Below are 19,174 nucleotides of genomic sequence, written 5' to 3'. Positions count from 1 at the left end.
TTTAGGCTTGGAAAATGCAACACTGCCTCTGGGGTCTTTGTGTTTCCTGAATGTAATTATTCTTTTTGACATACCCTGCTTTGCAAATTCTCTTTGAAAACCAGTATAACAGCCTGCTTGATAAAGATTTAACGTTATTCCTTCTTCAGCTTATGGTTTCTCCTTCCATAAATAGGTGAGGTTTCATTTTTCTTGGAGAGCTCCTCTTTGGAGATTTGATCCCTTGAGGAGAATGATCTTAGATAGAGCCTTGGATTCAGAAGTCTCCAGTTACTCTATCTGTTGACATTGACTCACCCTGTGACTATGGGAAGAATTATTGCTTTCTCTTGTTTTATATTTCCTGACTGTGGCAGAGATAATGGTTCTTCTGGTTCCGTGGTCGGCAAACTCATTAGTCAACAGAGCCAAATATCAACAGTACAACGATTGAAATTTCTTTTGAGAGCCAAATTTTTTAAACTAAAACTTCTTCTAATGACACTTCTTCAAAATAGACTCGCCCAGGCCATGGTATTTTGTGGAAGAGCCACACTCAAGGGGCCAAAGAGCCGCATGTGGCTTGCGAGCCGCAGTTTGCCGACCACTGTTCTGGTTAAACAGCCCTTTAAAAATCTGAAATCTGTGTATACTCACCAAATTCTGTATACAGTCTCATGGAGTTTGTAAACCACCAGACACCATTCATGATTCCCTTGGGTAGTTGAGTAACTTCTCCATGTTATAAACACTGATGAGAATTAATTTTTTTCTGTTACTATTCTATTTATTTCTTTTCTTCTTTAAAAATATATATTTTATTGTTGACAGTATTACAGATGTCTCCCATTTTACCCTTTATACTCCCCTCCATCCAGCCCTTACCCCCCCTCCAGTGATAATTAATTTATGAAATATTCATAGATAAAGCAAGCATAATAATTTATTGCATAACTCTGATCTGAAGCCAGGTCATCTGGCTTTTCTACAAATAGAGATAATCACCTTTCTGAATCAGAAATATGGCACACCAATGTTTGTGTAACCCTAAAATTGAAAGATAAAACTTTTCTAAAAAGTCATGATTTTGGAGGGAATTTTTTCAGTTAGAGAAATCCAAAGTCAGAGTATTTTCTAATTATCAATGATGACTGTGAGAGTTCTGTTTTGCTCAAGATTGTGGCTGCTTTTTTATTTTTTACTTTATCATCACATCCGCCACATTAGAGAAACAATGTAACTTAGAAAGGAGAGAGTGAGGAGGTCAGGGCTCAACCCTCCTGCTTATCTGCTCAGAAGGCGACTTCCAGCACCTTCTCTTTCCTAAGCTTAAACCTTTCTGTTGCTAGTCCTAACCTTCCCTTTTCACAATATCCCTGTCAAATGGGTACTTAGACATGTGTTTGAAGTTTGATTGCTTTTTTTTTTGGTCTTTTTTCTCTCTCTTATTGAAGTTGAACATTATATTAGTTTGAAGCTTTCTATGTTTGGACTATAATTACTACCAATAAAGCCAGTGGAACCCATGGATCTGCTAGGCTGTTATGTCACATTCACAACTATTTGCAAACCAGTTTTAAAGCGAAAGCTGCTAAAAATAGTGACATTTGTCTTTGCTGTACATTAGAGAAAAAAAATGAGTGTATAGAATTTAACAGAAAATAGGCAGTTTTTTAAATCTATAGAGAATTACTTTAGATGTGATTATATTTGTTTATTTTTTGGCAGAAGTTTTAACTTCTTTTTAAAAAAATATATTTTATTGATTTTTTGCAGAGAGGAAGGGAGAGGGATAGAGAGTTAGAAACATCGATGAGAGAGAAACATCGATCAGTTGCCTCCTGCACACCTCCCACTGGGGATGTGCCTGCAACCAAGGTACATGCCCTTGACCGGAATCGAACCTGGGACCTTTCAGTTTGCAGGCCGACGCCCTGTCCACTGAGCCAAACCAGCTAGGGCAGAAGTTTTAACTTCTTTGTGTCATGAACTCCTTTGGCAGTATGGTGAGATCTTGTGGACTACCTTTTTGGAATAATTTTAATATGCAAAAAATAAAATAAATAGAATTTTAAGGAAAACAAATGTTGAAATATAGTTATCAAAATATTTTTATGTTTTGCACATAAGTGATATAGCACTTATGTGCTTTTTATTAATATAATGTTTGCTATCTATTAGTGGGTCTTATAACTATAATAATTTTTAAATGATCATGTAATAAGTATAACATGATATAAAAATATATCTATTATTTCTATTGGTACAAAGCCTGTTATTCTACTAAGTCTTTATTACAGTTGTAGCTTATGTTCATAGTTGAAGGAAATGGTGAATTTGTCAGAGGTTAGTTAAAATAAATACATAATTTTGGGGGGTACAAATCCCAGACTCCCTGAATCTATCATAGACCTTGTCTTAAAGATATAAATTCCATAACCCACTTTAGACAGAGCACAATCTAAACATAGGGTTTACCCATGAATCTTCAAGAGCAGTGGCAGAGCAACATCATTCAACTGTAACAATTATTACAATTGTCCCTTGTGAATTTTAGGATAATCTCTTTCCTTAAATATTCTATTGTGTTACCAAGCCAAAGTATAAGCTTTATTTTGTTCCAGAGCTAACGCAGGGTCTGGCACAGACTAAGTGTCCACTCAGTGTTGAATAAGGATTTCTCTGAAGAAATTAGAAAAGAGATCAAGTTCAAAGCTAAAATCTTAGATGTGGCAATTTTCTGGCCTCAAATATTGAAGACATGGAGCTCTGCTTTAAAAGGTCATGTTGTGAAATTTACCTTTACATTTAGAGTTTACCAAATCAGGCATTCTTTTGACTTATTTTATATAGTGTGGTGATATATACATGTTAGTGACATAACCGAAGTAATCCTGTACCAGAAAATTACAGTACAATTTCTTGAAATTGTACTATTCCTAGCAGTGCCCTCCATTTTAGAACTGTTGCATAATCTAGGTAGAATTTGCTACCAAATTATTGATAAACCTGGTCCTGTCTTCATCTACTAGGCCAGTGGTCGGCAAACTCATTAGTCAACAGAGCCAAATATCAACAGTACAACGATTGAAATTTTTTTTGAGAGCCAAATTTTTTAAACTTAAACTTCTTCTAATGCCATTTCTTCAAAATAGATTCGCCCAGGCCATGGTATTTTGTGGAAGAGCCACACTCAAGGGGCCAAAGAGCCGCATGTGGCTCGCGAGCCGCAGTTTGCTGACCACTGTACTAGTAGGATAGGAGTTGGCACACTTATTCAGTAAAGGGCCAGGTATAACTTTAAGCTTTGACGATCATAAAGTTTCTGTAGCAATACTTAACTTTGCAGTTGTAGCACCAAAGCAACCATAGACAGTATATCAGTGAATGGGCATGATCCAATAAAACTTTAATTACAAAAACAGGCAGTGGGCCATTTTTGGCCTGTGAGCTATAGTGTGATGACCCCTGATCTAGGATATCAGATGGCTTTTGAATCCAGTTTCTCCTCCGCACTATGGGTGTAGACATATTCTCCCTCAAGCTTCAAAGGTCTTTACACAAGGGGTAATGTGACTGCACTGCTATCTGTGGGAAGGCTGAATGTATAGCAGGTGACATGATTAGTGCCAAGAGTTTTAGATGTACTTTAACCTATGAGTTCACAGAACTTGCCTCTTAGAGCACCACTTCATTAAGCTTTACAATGGTAAAAGTGGGTAAAGATCCCAAATATGAAGTATATTTACCCAGCTTTGGAATTGAGCATAAGGTTTAACTGAGGAAGATAATGTAGGGCCAGAGATGGGGGAAGCAGGAATAGAATGCAAAGGAAAAATGTATGTCTCCTTTTTTGCAGTTAGTTCTCTGTAGTACTGTCAAATTTGAGTTAGATTTTTTTAAACTTGAAGAGTATATGTGATTGCAACTTGCTACTTAGGTTGTTACATAGTTTAAGAAGCAGAGTCCATCTCCTCTTTCACTCTCTGGTGTTGACTAGATCTGCTAGTAATAAGGAGGTAGAGCCCTAACTGGCTCAGTGGATAGAGTGTTGGCCTCCAGACTGAAGGGTCCCAGGTTCAATTCTGGTCAAGGGCATATACCTTAGTTGCGGGCACATCCCCAGTAGGGGGTGTGCAGGAGCAGCTGATTTATGTTTCTCTCTCATCGGTGCTTCTAACTCTCTATCCCTCTCCTTCCTCTCTGTAAAAAATCAATAAAATATATTTTTTTAAAATAATGAGGTAGAATGGAGGGGGTTGGGTTGGAGTCCCTAAAACTGCACTTATGAGAGCCTTTCATCTTTAAAACATAAGCATATGCATGTCAGTGCCCAGATTTTGTCTCCTTCAGGACATTCATATTGGAAAAACACTTAACTGGATTTATCCTCAGTATCTTCTCACCATACCCCGTCTCCTCTCACATACATTTCTATTTATTCTCTACTTCCTTAGTAGCAAAGATGATGCATCCAAGCAACATCTATTGGAACACTGAAGAATAAAAGAAGTAGTGTGTACTGGGAGGTGAGTCAGCAGAAATGCAGCCAGATTTTGTGAGTAAAAATCACAGGCACCAAAAAAAAAAAAAAAAAAAATCATAGGCACAGTACTGCATTCTGAATCTTGAAAATAAGTTGGAGCACTAATTTACTTAATAGGCAGGATGGTTGTTGGTGGTGGTGTGGGCAGTTATGTCCATATTTAGAATCTGCTTGAATGGGGAGTTTGAGTTTGAGTGACTAAGATAAGGTGACTTACTAGGGACTCAATAGGTAGCAGTGTTGGAAAGATCAAGCCTTATAAATGCTGCATTCTAACTGCTAGCTTCTTTTGTCTCTCTTTTAATATAGCGTCTTTTGACAATGAAACTTTTTTGAAGGATAAACCGCTAAGGGAACAGGAAATTTGTCCTACCCTAATGGACTCATGAGAGAGGCTCTGTATTCTATATCCAACTACTTTCATTCTGACTCATCTTACTTTAATTAATGTGGGTGCTATGGCTGGAGGCCAGGATCCACTTGCTAAGTATTAGGCAATTCCCTGCTCCTCACCCCCATTTTGATTTTGTACTGTATTGGCTTTGAGGAGGTGCCATCTTTTCCCAACCTCATTGCTTGCTGGACAAACTGATATTAAGGCAGACTGTATGTATATGTATTTTACCCCTCTTGAATGTAGATATGTAAAGCCATCTCCATTTTCAGGGCTATCACTGCACCATTACTTGAATGGTGTTGGTTGATTACAAAAAGGTGCAGTTATCATAAATGTAGAGTTTGGGAAGTATGATCCTCATGGTTGGAGGTATTCAGTAGTTACTGGGCAGTTGTGAATATTGTAAAGGTGCTATGGTTTTTAGGTACAGCTAAGTTTCAGCATCTATACTAATAAAAGGGTAATACGCTAATTAGACCGGGCATCTTCCGGACATCCTTCCAGACGTCCTTCTGGACAAAGCCACAGTGGCGGGGGCCAAGGCAGCGGCGATTAGTGGCGACCAGGCCAGCAGGGGAGAGCAGTTGGGGCAACTAGGCAGTCAGGCAGAGTGGTTAGGGGCAATCAGGCAGGCAGGCAGGTGAGTGGTTAGGAGCCAGTGGTCCCGGATTGCTAGAGGGATGTCCGACTGCCGGTTTAGGCCCAATCCCTGCAGTCGGACACCCCCCAAGGGATCCTGGAATGGAGAAGGTGCAGGTGGGCTGAGGGACCCCCCAGCCTACCCCAGCCCCTCTCCCCCGTGCATGAATTTCATGCACCGGGCCTCCAGTAATGAATAAAAAGCCAACATGTATTTACTATCCTCAGTATGTCCTCATTCTCCCACTACCATTTCTGATTAGCAAAGTTAGTGTGCCCCAGCAGGCATATATTGGAACTTTAGGGAAACTGAGGGTAATTTTTTCTGTCAATTTGGGCACTAATTATTAAATTATTCTATATGCTTTTGTGGTGCATAAGTTAGTAGATGTGAGGGAACATGGGGATGGTCTAAGAGAGTCAGTGAAAAATGAAAAAAACTTGAGAGACCTATAGACTTTAAACTTTGACTTAAAATTTAAAAATTAGTATTATTTCCAGAGTAAAGGTGTGAGAGTTAATCTCTATAATTTCTAAATTCTTTTAAGCTTAGTGTTATGCAATGTCTGTGACCTTTTATTTTCATTTCCTAAGAGAGTAGATAAAATAAAGAAGTTTTGTACATTAAAACCCAAAAGTATCAGCTGTGTTTGTTCTAAATCAAAGGCCCTTAAGACTTCAGTTTAAATCTAATGTGTAATGTTCAGTTTAAAGTAAATGTAAAATACAATGTAAGACACAAAAGTCATCTTTAGAAAACAGAAGAACTGTATAAAGCAGATAAGGAGTAGTGTAAGCAGACAAGGAAATAAACTTCTGAGAAGATGAGATCTTTGTTACACCATCTTTGATACACTTATAAATTGACAAATACTTGACCCCTTTCCATCAATGATGTTTTATTGAATTTTACACTTTTTTCATTTTTTATTGTTTCAAGTATTATTGAATTTTACACTTGAAACTTGTATAGTTTTGTGAACCAATGTCACCCCAATAAATTCAATAAAACCCCCCAGTAATGTATGTAGTGCCTTTCAAAATTTCAAAGCAGTTTTCTGTACCTACTATATTTATTTAAATAGTTATTGAGTGCCTACTGTCTTCCAGGAATCATTACTACATATGGCAGTTATGATCTTTGTGGTTCCAAGTGATAAGAAACCCAGCTTAACTGACTTAAACAAAAAGGGGAATGTATTGGTTGGCACAATTAGTTCAGGGTCTCACTTTTAACATCAGCTTTGCTTTCTCTCTCGACTATTTTGAAAAAGGCTTTCCTGATTATAGTAGGTTGGCCACTAGATTGTCACTAGATTGTTCCTAGAGCCATGTCTCCAGATTCAAATCTACAAAGAAGTGATAAACTTTGTCCAAGCATTCCCATCTGATGAGTCCTGAGATTCATTCTGATTGGACTAACTCACGTCACCTATCACTAACTTACCCTTCTTTCTACTCTTCTACTCTGGTCCAAATCAAAACAAGCCCCTGGAGTTCCCAAGTTGTCTGCCAGTGAAAAGCAAGTCACAGGCGCTATGCACACACAGGGGAGCAGATTACACAAGGGCATGGATACCAGGAATATAGAACCAGGAGTCTTGGGGCCATATTAAAGTCTGCCTACCACACTTGCTTCTATTTTAAACAGAAGATATTTTTCTTTGGAAGTTCTAACCTATTAATGTGATGAAACTCAGTGGTTGCTGATAAACAGATGTCTTAAGTGTTTCCCTTCTATAAATTTAAACTTTGTCCTCTGTGGATCTCTTCTGCAAGTGAAAGAGGGGAGGCACGTCTTTTAAATATTAGTTTGAAACTGGTTTGTAAACTGACCAATGTCTGCACAGTGTTGATTTTTATGACATTCCAAGGCCACCTCCTATCTTTTCAGATAAGATCACTCCATCCTGTACCATGCATTAGGCAGCCAACATAAATTTACTGAATTTTTCAACCTGCCTTTCTAGGAGACAGCCTTCTGGAGAATATTTTCAGAATGAATGTCCTTTATGCATACTCACATGATGCTCTGTCATTTTGGGGAGGAGAGCCAATATTATAACAAGTTGCCAGGAAGTCCTGGCTGGTGCGGCTCAGTTGGTTGAGCTTTGTCCTGTGCACCGATAGGTTGCCAGTTCAGTTCCCAGTTAGGGCATATACCCAGGTTGCAGGTTTGATCCCTGGTTGGGGTGCATGTGAAAGGCTGCTGATCCATATTTCTCTCTCACATTGATGTTTCTTTCTCCCTCTCCCTTCCTCTCCTAAAATCAATAAAAACTTTTTTTTAAAAAAAGTTGCCAGGAAAAAAATGGATCACAGCAAAATAACCTGGGCATTTAACCAGCCTGTGAGTTTGGCATGCTTGATGTTCATGTCCCTTTAGCAGAAATCTGACTTTTATTGTCACTCTTTGCCTAGCCAGTATTTTTTTTTAAAATATATATTTTATTGATTTTTTACAGAGAGGAAGAGAGAGGGATAGAGAGTTAGAAACATCAATGAGAGAGAAACATCGATCAGCTGCCTCCTGCACACCCCCCACTGGGGATGTGCCCGCAACCAAGGCACATGCCCTTGACCGGAATCGAACCCAGGACCCTTCAGTCTGCAGGCCGACGCTCTATCCACTGAGCCAAACCGGTTTCGGCTGCCTAGCCAGTGTTTTAGTGGCTCCTTTTGCTTCTGGAAACTCCAGCCCCTGTTATGGTGGTGTCAGGTCAGAAGCAGTACTAAGGAGTGGCTTGGAAGGAGAACCAAGAATCTCCATTACTACCATATTCCACTTTCCCCTTCCCATTACCACTGCCCTTTTCTTGATATGAACAGTTGATGTTTTCTCAGACTTATGTAAAGTGCTGTGTTCTAGTAAACTGGGCTTCAGGACAAGACTCCTACCCTTCCACCCTTCCAACCAGATTGCTGCCTCTCCCACCAACCCCTCCCATCCAGAGGTTCTGGGATTCCTTCCATTTCAGGCTGATATCAGCCAAGAGAGATTTGGAAGCACTTCTTTTTCTTTACGCTTGCCATAGAATTTAAAGGGGGAAAAGTAATTTTAAATATTGTCTGAAGGACAGATGTGACCTAGCTGCTTCCCAGACCCAGGCAACCAGTTTGGTTTCTTCTCTAAAAGCCGGTTGCTGTCAACCTCCCCAGGTTTCCTGGGTCAAAGAAACAGAAGTCAGAACCTGTAAGTGTTGGCCCAGACAAATGCAGCAACTTTGATCAGTTAATAAATCAGAAATTCGTGGTTTTAATTCCCTTTGAAATTGCCACACACTTAGAGGTTACGGGAAGAAGGCATTTGGCAGAATACACTTGAAGAGTTGCCAGCCATATAATGCTTGAAAAATAGCCAGATAGAGTTTACCAAACCCAAAAGCAGCCAGGTTTGCTCATCTCCACAATAAAAGAACATTAAGGTTTTTATCTATTGACTTGAACTTACTAAAGAAAAAAAGAATTTTAGAGTTGAAACTAATGTTTCTTTGAAAAACTGACTTCCTACTGTCTAATTATTGCTGAGATATCTGTGTGATATTGCATGTCTAATGCATAATCCTATCTAATAAAGAGGGAATATGCTAATTGACTGCCACACCCTCAAAATGGCGGTGCCCACAGCCACAAGATGGCAGTGCCCAGTCCCCTCAGCCCCACTGGGGTGGCAGGGGCCTGGCCTTGCCGTGTCCTGCCTCCGGAGTACCCCAGTCCCCTCAGCCCCCCCAGCCGCCCAGGGCTGGCCCGAGGTGCAGGCAAGCCTCAGATGGCGGCTGCCCAGCTGCCCAGGGCTGGCCTGAGGCGCAGGCAAGCCTTGGATGGCGGCTTCCCAGCTGCCCAGGGCCGCCCAAGACTCAGGTAACCAGGGCCAGCCAAGGCTTGCGCTGCCGGCAGCAGCAGAGGTGTGATGGGAGCATCGCCTTCCCCTGATCGCCAGGTCGCCTCCCGCCCCTGAGGGCTCCCAGACTGTGAGGGGGGCAGGCTGGGCTGAGGGACCCCCCCCCCACTCCAGTGCATGAATTTTCATGCACTGGGCCTCTAGTCCTATATAATAAAGAGGTAATATGCAAATTGACCATCCAACACACAAGATGGCCGCCCCCATGTGGTCAAAGATGGCTGCCCCCAAGTGGACACAAGATGGCTGCCACAAGATGGCCGGCAGGGGAGGGCAATTGTGGGCAATCAGGCCAGCAGGAGAGGGCAGTTGGGGGCGACCCAGGCCTCCAGGGGAGGGCCGTTGGGGGGGGAGAACCAGGCCAGCAGGGGAGGGCACTTGGGGGGGGGTGAACAGGCCTGTAGGGGAGGGCATTTGGGGGCGACCAGGCCAGCAGGGGAGGGCAGTTAGGGGTGATCAGACCGGCAGGGGAGGGCAGTTAGGGGTGACCAGGCCTGCAGGGGAGGGCAGTTGGGGGCGACCAGGCCAGCAGGGGAGGGCAGTTAGGGGTGACCAGACTGGCAGGGGAGGGCAGTTAGGGGTGACCAGACTGGCAGGGGAGGGCAGTTAGGGGTGACCAGGCTGGCATGGGAAGGCAGTTAGGGGCAATCGGGCTGGCAGGGGAGCAGTCAGGGGGTGATCAGGCTGGCAGACAGAAGTGGTTAGGGGCAATCAGGTAGGCAGGCAGGGGAGCGGTTTGGAGCCAGCAGTCCTGGATTGTGAGAGGGATCCCAGATTGGAGAGGGTGCAGGCTGGGCTGAGGGACACACACACACACACGCACGCACGCACACACACACACACCATGCACAAATTTCGTGCTCCGGGCCTCTAGTAAGTAATAATACCCAACTGTGGAGTTTGCAAAATCAAATAAAGGATCTTATAAAGAGAACAGGGACCAGTTAGCCTCATTAGGTCAAGCAAGCACAATAAGCAAGGCCAAAGCTGCCTCAGGACTTAAAATAGCTTTCCAAAGAGTCCAATGTAGAAAGTATACAAGAGACACACTCTTAAAGTTCTGAAAAAAAGAGGTACTCAATTAATAGTGATCATTATTGTTTGTTGTTATTATTGCTATCACTAGGTACCTAGCATATACTTAAAACTGGACTATGTTCTGTGCTAAGTCCTTTGCATATACTGTTTCTGACCCTAACAGCTGTTCAAATACTTGGTGTCATTTTTTTTCTGTTGTTAATCCTCACCTGAGGGTATTTTTCCATTGTTTTTTAGAGATAGTGGAAAGGAGGGAGGCAGGGGGAGAGAGGGAGAAACATCAATGTGAGGGACACACATTGATTGGTTGCCTTCTGCACACCACCTGATCGGGACTTGGGATTGAACCTGCAACTCAGGTACATGCCCTTGACCAGGAATCTAACCCTAGATCCCTCAGTGCATGAGCCAGCTCTCTAACCATTGATCCACATCAGTCAGGACTATTTGTGTGACGTTTTAATAAAATTCCTGATCAGAATCTGCTTGGCACAGTGTAGCACATGACCAGAGTTCAAATAAGTGATTTTGATTAAATTCATGTGTGACCATATTATTACTAGGCAGCATCATGTTAAGTACACAGACACTAGAGCCATAATGCCTGGGTTCAAATCTGTTTTTGCCCTGTCCTAGGTGTGTGACCTTAGGCAAGTCATTTAACCTAGCTGTGCCTCAATTTCCTCATTGGCAAAAAAAGAGATAATAGTACTACTTACCTCATTGAATTGTTGTGAGGGCTGTTATTTAATACATGCTAAAGGTTTATAACTTCCTGGCACAAAGGATGCACTCTGTAAGTATTAGCTATCCTTATTATCATTGATATTATCATAATAATCTTTAGGACAGTAATAGAGACATGTGAGTCAAACCTGTACAGTGAATCAGGTTACATCAGATTGAATACCCTAACTCATTAAGAATTCTAAATATATTCTCTATTCTGTTTTCTAAAGAGTATTAAGGGTGGCCTGGCTGGTGTCGCTCAGTGGTTGAGCATCAACCTATAAACCAGGAGGTCACGGTTCAATTCCCAGTCAGGGCACTTGCCAGGTTTGCAGGCTTGATCCCCAGTAGGGGGCATGCAGGAGGCAGCCAATCAATTATTTTCTCTCATCATTGATGTTTTTATCTCTCCCTCTCCCTTCTTCTCTGAAATCAATTAAGAAATACACTAAGTGGCCAGATTATTATGACCTCTGAACGCATAATAATCTGGCCACTCAGTGTGTATCCTATATAATAAAAGGCTAATATGCAAACTGTCCTCTCGACCAGGAGTTCGACCAGCAGGCAGGCCGGCCAACCGCCCATGTCCCCTCCCCCTGGCCAGGCTGGCCGGACCCCACCCATGCACGAATTCATGTGTATATATATACATACATACATATACACATACACACACACACACATATATATGTATATATACACACACATACACACACACACACATATATATATATGTATATACACACACACACACACTGAGTGGCCAGGTTATTATGCGTTCAGAGATCATAATCTGGCCACTCAGTGTATATGTATATATATTTTAAAAAGAGTATTAAGAGTGGATCTCAATGAGGAAAGAGGGTTCTAGTGGATTGTCACATTGGTGTGTGATGACAGATATCTATCCTGATCAGTACTTTCAGCAGTGACTTGTATGGAGACATAAAAACCATGCCTTTCAAGTTTATAGATTATATACAATTGTGATAATAGTGAATATGATAGATTATAGTCAAGATTTGAAAAAAAATTTTAAACAGATTGGTACAAACAAAATGATCAACTAAATTATACTTTAACAGGATTATGACCAACAAGATGAATAAATGTGCTTTTTTAATCCTCACCTGAGAATATGTTTTTATTGATATTTTAGAGAGAGAGGAAGGGAGAGAGAAACATCGACCTATTTTCTCCTGTATGTGCCCTGACTGGGGATCAAACCTGCAACCTAGGTATGTGCCCTGACTGGGAATTGAACCCACAACCTTTTGTTATACAAGACAACACTCCAGCCAACTGAGCCACCCAGCCAGGGCTAAATGTATTCCTGTTTTAAATTGAATTTATTGGAGTGACATTGGTTAATAAAATTATAAGGTTTCAGGTATATAATTCTATAATACATCATTCATATATTGTATTGTGTGTTTACCACCCCAAGTCAAGTTTCCTTCTCTTACCACTTACCACCAATATGTGTATTTCTGGACAACCTCTGCTTGAATGTCCTGATATGCCAAAATGAAATGTCTCTTGAGATCACTTAGTCCTTTTCCAGATAACTCTTGTTCCTAAAAAGGTTTTTGTTTAATTAAAATTTGTATCTCTGCATTTTTCCAACCAGTAATGCATGTCCTATTGTCTGGACTTGCACAAAGTGTCTGCCCTATCCAACATGACAGGCATTCACATATTTAGAGATAATTATCAGGTACCTTCTTGTATTATATCATACTAGTGACCCGGTGCACAAAATTCGTGCACATTAAAAGGGGATTAATTAGAGGAAATAATTTAATATTGCTATTTGCCCTTTCTCTATAATAGAAGTGTCAGAGATGAAAGAAAATTAGTAAAATGTATATGAAAACCTTCCTCCTGTCAGAGTATGGGGCACACCATGGGACCCAGAGTCAAGTCCCCACCCACCCACATGCACCTCAAAATAGCGTGAGACCCAGACCCGGCCGCCCCCTCCGCCATTGGGCTAGATCCAGACCCAGCCAGTCCCACCCTTTTCAAGCCCTGCTGGGCAGGGGGCATAGCCTCAGGTCCCCTGGCCCAGCGCCAGGACAGGGGGCATAGCCTCAGGTCCCCCAGCCCACATCAGGGCAGGGGCGTGCCTTGAGGTCCAACATCAAGCCCCGCCAGGTGGTGGACACGGCCTGAGATCCCCTGTTAAGCCCCACTGGGTGGGGGGCATGGCCTGAGGTCCCCCGTCAAGCCCTGCCAGGTGGGGGGCACAGCCTCAGGTCCCCTGGCCCAACACCAGAAAGGGGGTGCAGCCTCAGGTCGCCCATCAAGCCCCGCTGGGCGGGAGCGCGGCCTGAGTTCCCGTGACCCAGCACTGGGGGTGCACCTTGAGGTCCCCCGTCAAGCCCCGCTGGGTTGGGGGCACAGCCTGAGGTCCCCTGTCAAGCCCAGCCAGGCAGGGGGGCGCAGCCTCAGGTCCCCTGGCCCGGTGCTGGGGCAGGAGGTGCGGCCTGAGGTCCCCTGTCAAGCCCCACCTGGTGGAGGGTGCAGCCTGAGGTCCCCTGGCCTGGTGCTGGGATGGGGGGAGCAGCCTGAGGTCCCCTAGCCCAGCACCAGGACAGAAAGTGCATCTTGAGGTCCCCCGTCAAGCCCCACTGGGTGGGAGGCGCGGCCTGAGGTCCGCTGTCAAGCCTTGTGGGTGGGGGACTTGACCTGAGGTCCCCTGTCAAGCCCCACGGGAGCGGGGGAGGGCATAGCCTCAGGTCCCTGCTGATTGCTCATTAAGGCTCCTTATGGGAACTTGGCCTCAGCTGTGGGTGCAGCCATCTTTGTGATGGAGTGATGGTCAATTAGCATATTCCCTCTTTATTAGGATACTATAGTAGTTAAGGGTATGTAGTCTGCAGCCAGGTTGACTAAATTTGATTTTTTTGTTTTGTTTATATTTGATCTCTAGCTTCACCACTTACTAGCTGTTTGATCTCATCTTTTGTGCCTCAGTTTCTCATCTGTAAAATAGTGATAGAAATAATATACCTGTGTCAAAGGGTTGTGAATATTAAGAGAGTTTTAATATTTTTGAAGTGTTTAGGCATACAGGTGCTCTATAAGTGCTCACTGTTAGGAGTAGGAGTAGTAATGTTTCTTTGTTGTAATTTAACAACACACTCTAGAAGAATTCTTGCTATAACAGTGATTCTTAAATGGGGTCGGGGTAGGAATAGGGGAGATATAGCATACTTCATATTTTACCACACTTAAACATTAAGAGTGTACTTTAAAATATATATATATATATATATATATATATATATATTGATTTCAGAGAGGAAGGGAGGAGGAGAGAGAGATAGAAACATCAATGATGAGAGAGAATCATTGATCAGCCGCCTCCTACACACTCCCTACTGGGGATCGAGCCCGCAACCAGGGCATGTGCCCTTGACTGGAATTGAACCTGAGACCCTTCAGTCGGCAGGCTGATGCTCTATCCACTGAGCCAAACCAGCTAGGGCAGAGTGTACTTTTTATAATAGTAATCATAGGCGGGAAACTTGACAAAATCGTTTTGATAGAGAGGATACACTGAAGACTTTAGGCAGGTGAAAACTACTACTAGTAAATAATAATAGTAGCTAATATTTATAAGCACTTACTGTGTGCCAAGTATTGAACTGAGGTTTTACATGGATAATCCCATTTAAACCTCATTTGTTAAGTGATGCAACTAATGGTTGGACAGATTCAGAATTTGTCCAAGTTCTCATGACTTGTAAGTGGTAGAAATGGGATTCATACTTAGGTAATCTGACTTTTAATCACTATACTATGCTGATGGAATGATGTTGAAGAGTTTTACATTTCTCAAAATGGAGCATAAATAAAAAACATTGATTAATATTGCCACAGACATTTGGTTAGAGGTGTTTATATAAGGCAAATGGAGAGATTTTGTTGAAGAATGTATGTACTTAACTGAAAAACAGATAAAACATATTAGTATTACTATTATTTACTAAAGGCCGTTGTAATATGTTAATAATATGGTTGCCTTGATTTTTTTTCTGTTTGAATTTTACTCTAGCTTTAAATAGCTAGTCAGACAACTCCTTTCTGTTGCCTCGAGTCCTCATTGTGATATTTTATATTTTTGTATGATTTTTTAATCTAGTGGAATAGATCCAGTGTCACAAGATCTAGTAACCCCAGATATTAGTTTGGCTTTCAACTATCTTTAAAACCATGCTGGCAGTATTTAACTCTTGGTAGGAAAGCCTTTGCTTATCCTATATAATAAAGAGCTAATATGCTAATTAGAGCAGACAGTGGAATGACCTTCTGGAACGACCTTCTGGAACGACAAGTGGGTGGGGGACAGGGCCACAGGGCCATGAGGCAGCTGGCGCTGCAAGGGCTGAGGCAGCCGGGGCTGCCCCGGGGCTGCAAGGGCCTACTCTTGCACGAATTTCATGCATCAGGCCTCTAGTATAGTATAATGATAGTCACCATGTGTTTGGCTGGTTAAGTTGAATCATATGACAAGATGGTTCAATTCTTCAAGAAGTAAGCAGTTAAAAAGCAAAGCAAATTTATGTTATTTATATTTTACCACAATATCTTCCTATATAATAAAAGGCTAATATGCAAATCGACTGAACAGCAGAACGACCAGTCGCTGTGATGCACTCTGATCACCAGGGGCAGACACTCAATTCAAGAGCTGCCCCCTGGTCTTCAGTGTGCTCCCACAGCCAATCTCCTGCGGCCCCTCCACTCCCCCTGGCCAGCCTCCCTTGGCCCCTCCTCCCGCTGACCAGCCCCGATGGTCCCGATTGGGCTGGCTGGCCAACCTCCTGTGGCCCCTTCCCCCGGCCGGCCAGCCTCCAGTGGCCCCTTCCCCTGGCAGCCAAACTCCTGTGGCCCCGATCGGCCCCAATCAGCCCCATCACCAGCCAGGCCAAGGGACCCCACCCATGCACAAATTTGTGCACAGGCCTCTAGTAAAAAATAAAACAAAAGAGCAAAGCACAAGTTATCCGTTCCTCCCAACACACAGAGAGAGCAAAGACTTCTGAGAAGTTCCTATAAACATGCCTTTGGACATATTAAATAGCTTACTATTAAACATTAAGGAATTTTAACTTGGAGTTATAGAAAACTAGAGGCCTGGTGCATGAAATTAATGCACTCGGGGGTGTCCCTCAGCCCAGCCTGCGCCCTCTCGTAGTCCGGGAGGGAGTGGGCATAATCTGTCAAGTCGGACATCCTTAGCGGTTGATTTGCATATTAGCCTTTTATGCCTGCAGGATCAGGCTGAAACCAACTCTCTGACATCCTCCGAGGGGTCCTGGATTGCGAGAGGGCACAGGCCAGGCCGAAGGGCCCCACCAGTGTACAATTGGGGCTGGGGAGGGACACGGGAAGTTGGCCAGCTGGGAAGGGACAGTGGGAAGGCTCCAGGGCATGTCCAGCCCATCTTGCTCAGTCCCAATTGGCCAGACCCCAGCAGCAAGCTAGCCTACAGGTTGGAGCATCTGTCCCCAGGTGGTCAGTGCATGTCATAGCGAGTGATTGAGTGGCCTTAGCATATCATTAGCATATTATGCTTTGATTGGTTGAATGGATGACTGAACACTTAGCATATTAGGCTTTTATTATATAGGATAACTGATGAAAATATGACATGGCATTTACTCCTCTGTTTATTATGACACCCTTAAAATGTTTGTGAAAATGCAGGTGCCTTTAAAATACTACCTATTTGTAATGTCAGAAGAGGGAGGAGCAGATATTAAAGAATTCTTTATTGCTTAAGGTGAAATCTTATCAGGAAACCCTAGCAAAACTACCCAGTAGGAAAGATCTGCTATAGCTGACAAATCAGGCAACCTCTGATCCAGTAGCCACGTCAGTTCTATTTGATTAGTCCTGGGACCTTGTTTACCTTTAAGTAACTGACCTTTTATTCCACTGTTCAGTTAGGCTGGCCTGACTTAAATGTAAAAAAACACATAAGGGACCCATGCTGTAGAGAGAATGTTCTTGATAGAAAGAATCATCGGTAATGATGAGACAGCTTCTAAAATAAAAATCATAGCTTTCTGGAAAATAGCAGATTATGTGGTAAGGACTTTGGAATAAGACAAGCCTGAATTTAAATCCTGGCTCTTCTACTTACTAGCTGTGTGATCTCTTAGGTTGCTTAACTTCCCTGATCCTTAGTTTTCTCATTTGTAAATTGGGGCTAATAACTGTATATATGTGTATTAATTGCTATCACAGTGCCTGGCAGTTGGTAAGTATTAAAAAAAAGCCATTATTATAACTGTTGTTGTTAACTTCCTTGCAAGATATTTAGATTACTAGACATACTTCTTAGAATGTATGCATCATGTATTCTGATTTAAAGAGTCAGGAAGGAGAGGGAATCAGTTTCTAGAGACCCCAACAGACAATCTTATATGAGGGCCTATCTGTGTAGAAATTGTTAAAGGGTATTTTAAAAATTAAACTTTTTATTTTGAAATAAAAGTAAAGCCTATAGAAAAGTTGTAAGAATATTAAAATGAACCCCTTTATGCCCTGCCTAGATTCATACATTGATAACATTGGCCATATTTGCTTTACCTATTTTATATGTAATGTAACATGATATACATATTTTTCTTCTTTTTTTTGCTGAGGGTAAGTTGCAGAGATCATGACCTTTTATCCCTAGGTACTTCAGCATTTCTCTCTAAAAACAAGGACAGTCTTTTCCATTGCACACTGTAAAATCAAATCCGAGAAGTTTAACATTGATGTCTATTATTTGATATACAGTTCATATTCAAATTTTATTTATTGTCCTAGTAACTATTCTTTGTAACAATTTCTCCCCCAATTAAGAATTTTGCGTTACATTTAGTTATCATTTCTTTGGTCTCTCTTTTTTTTTAATGTTTTTTTTTAAATTTTATAGAGAAGAAGGGACAAGGATAGAGAGAGGTGAACATCAATCAGCTGCCCCCTGCACGTCCCTGCATGTCCATGCAACCGGGGCATGTTCACTGACTGGGAATTGAACCAGTGACCTCTTGGTTTATGGGTCCACACTCAACCACTGAGCCACACTGGCCTGGCTCTTTGGTCTCTTTTAACCTGGAGCAGTCCCTCAGCCTTTTATTGTTTTCATGATTGAAATTTTTTGAAGAACACAGGCTTGTTTTGTACACTGTCCTTTAATTAAGGTTTGTCTGCTTGTTCCTCATAAATCCACAGAGGTTATGCATTTGGGGCAGGTAATGTATTCTTAGTGCCTCACACAAGGATGCATTCATTATTGGTTATGTTAATTAACTTTGATTACTTAGCTAAGGGTTTTTTCTAAAAAAATAGATTTCTTTATTGATTTCAGAGAGGAAGAGAGAGATAGAAACATCAATGATGAGAGAGAACCACTGATTGGCTGCCTTCTGCACACCCACTACTGGGACCGAGCCCACAACTTGGGCATGTGCCCTTGGCCGGAATCAAACCTGGGACCCTTCAGTCCGCAAGCCGACACTCTATCCACTGAGCCAAACCAGCTAGGGCAGCTAAGAGATTTTTTTCACTAAAAAGGTAACTTTCCCTTTGTAATTAATAAGTAATCTGTGAGGAGAGATACTTTGAAACTGTGTAAATATCCTGTTCCTCAACAAACTTTCCCCCAATGGTTTTAGAATCCTAAAGAGCTTTTTTATATCATAATCACGTGGTTTCCTCACCTTGATTGAGAACTTCTTGAGAAAACAGTTTTTACTTTAAAAAATTATGTCAAAGTACCTTGTACACAGTAAGTACTTAATATTATTGACTGCCTGACCTTGAGCTGCCTGTCACCAGATTGCTGATTACATTTGTCCAATGGTTTTGTCTGCTTACCCTGAGAAGAATTTAGCAGATACAGAGAAACTAGTTATATGCAAGTTCGAAATGGTCA

At 42.1% G+C, this 19,174-nt stretch overlaps 1 protein-coding gene across 4 annotated transcripts in view; it reads left to right on the top strand.

The window, feature by feature from the left end:
- The window catches only part of PCYT1A (phosphate cytidylyltransferase 1A, choline), a 57,782-nt gene that overhangs the window by 2,387 nt on the left and 36,221 nt on the right, over positions 1 to 19,174 (top strand). The window contains exon 2 of one of the 4 annotated variants that reach the window (XM_080652607.1): positions 12,392 to 12,470. The exons of the other annotated variants lie outside the window; for them this stretch is intronic. The gene's annotated coding sequence lies outside the window, so the exon portion shown is untranslated. The remainder of the gene's footprint in view (positions 1 to 12,391; positions 12,471 to 19,174) is intronic. 4 annotated transcript variants of the gene reach the window in all.

This window comes from Plecotus auritus, assembly GCF_963455305.1.
Source record: "Plecotus auritus genome assembly, chromosome: 2".
Taxonomy (NCBI): Eukaryota; Metazoa; Chordata; class Mammalia; order Chiroptera; family Vespertilionidae; genus Plecotus; species Plecotus auritus.
The sequence above is the reverse complement of the archived record's forward strand: the minus strand, read 5'-3'. Positions and strand labels throughout refer to the sequence as shown.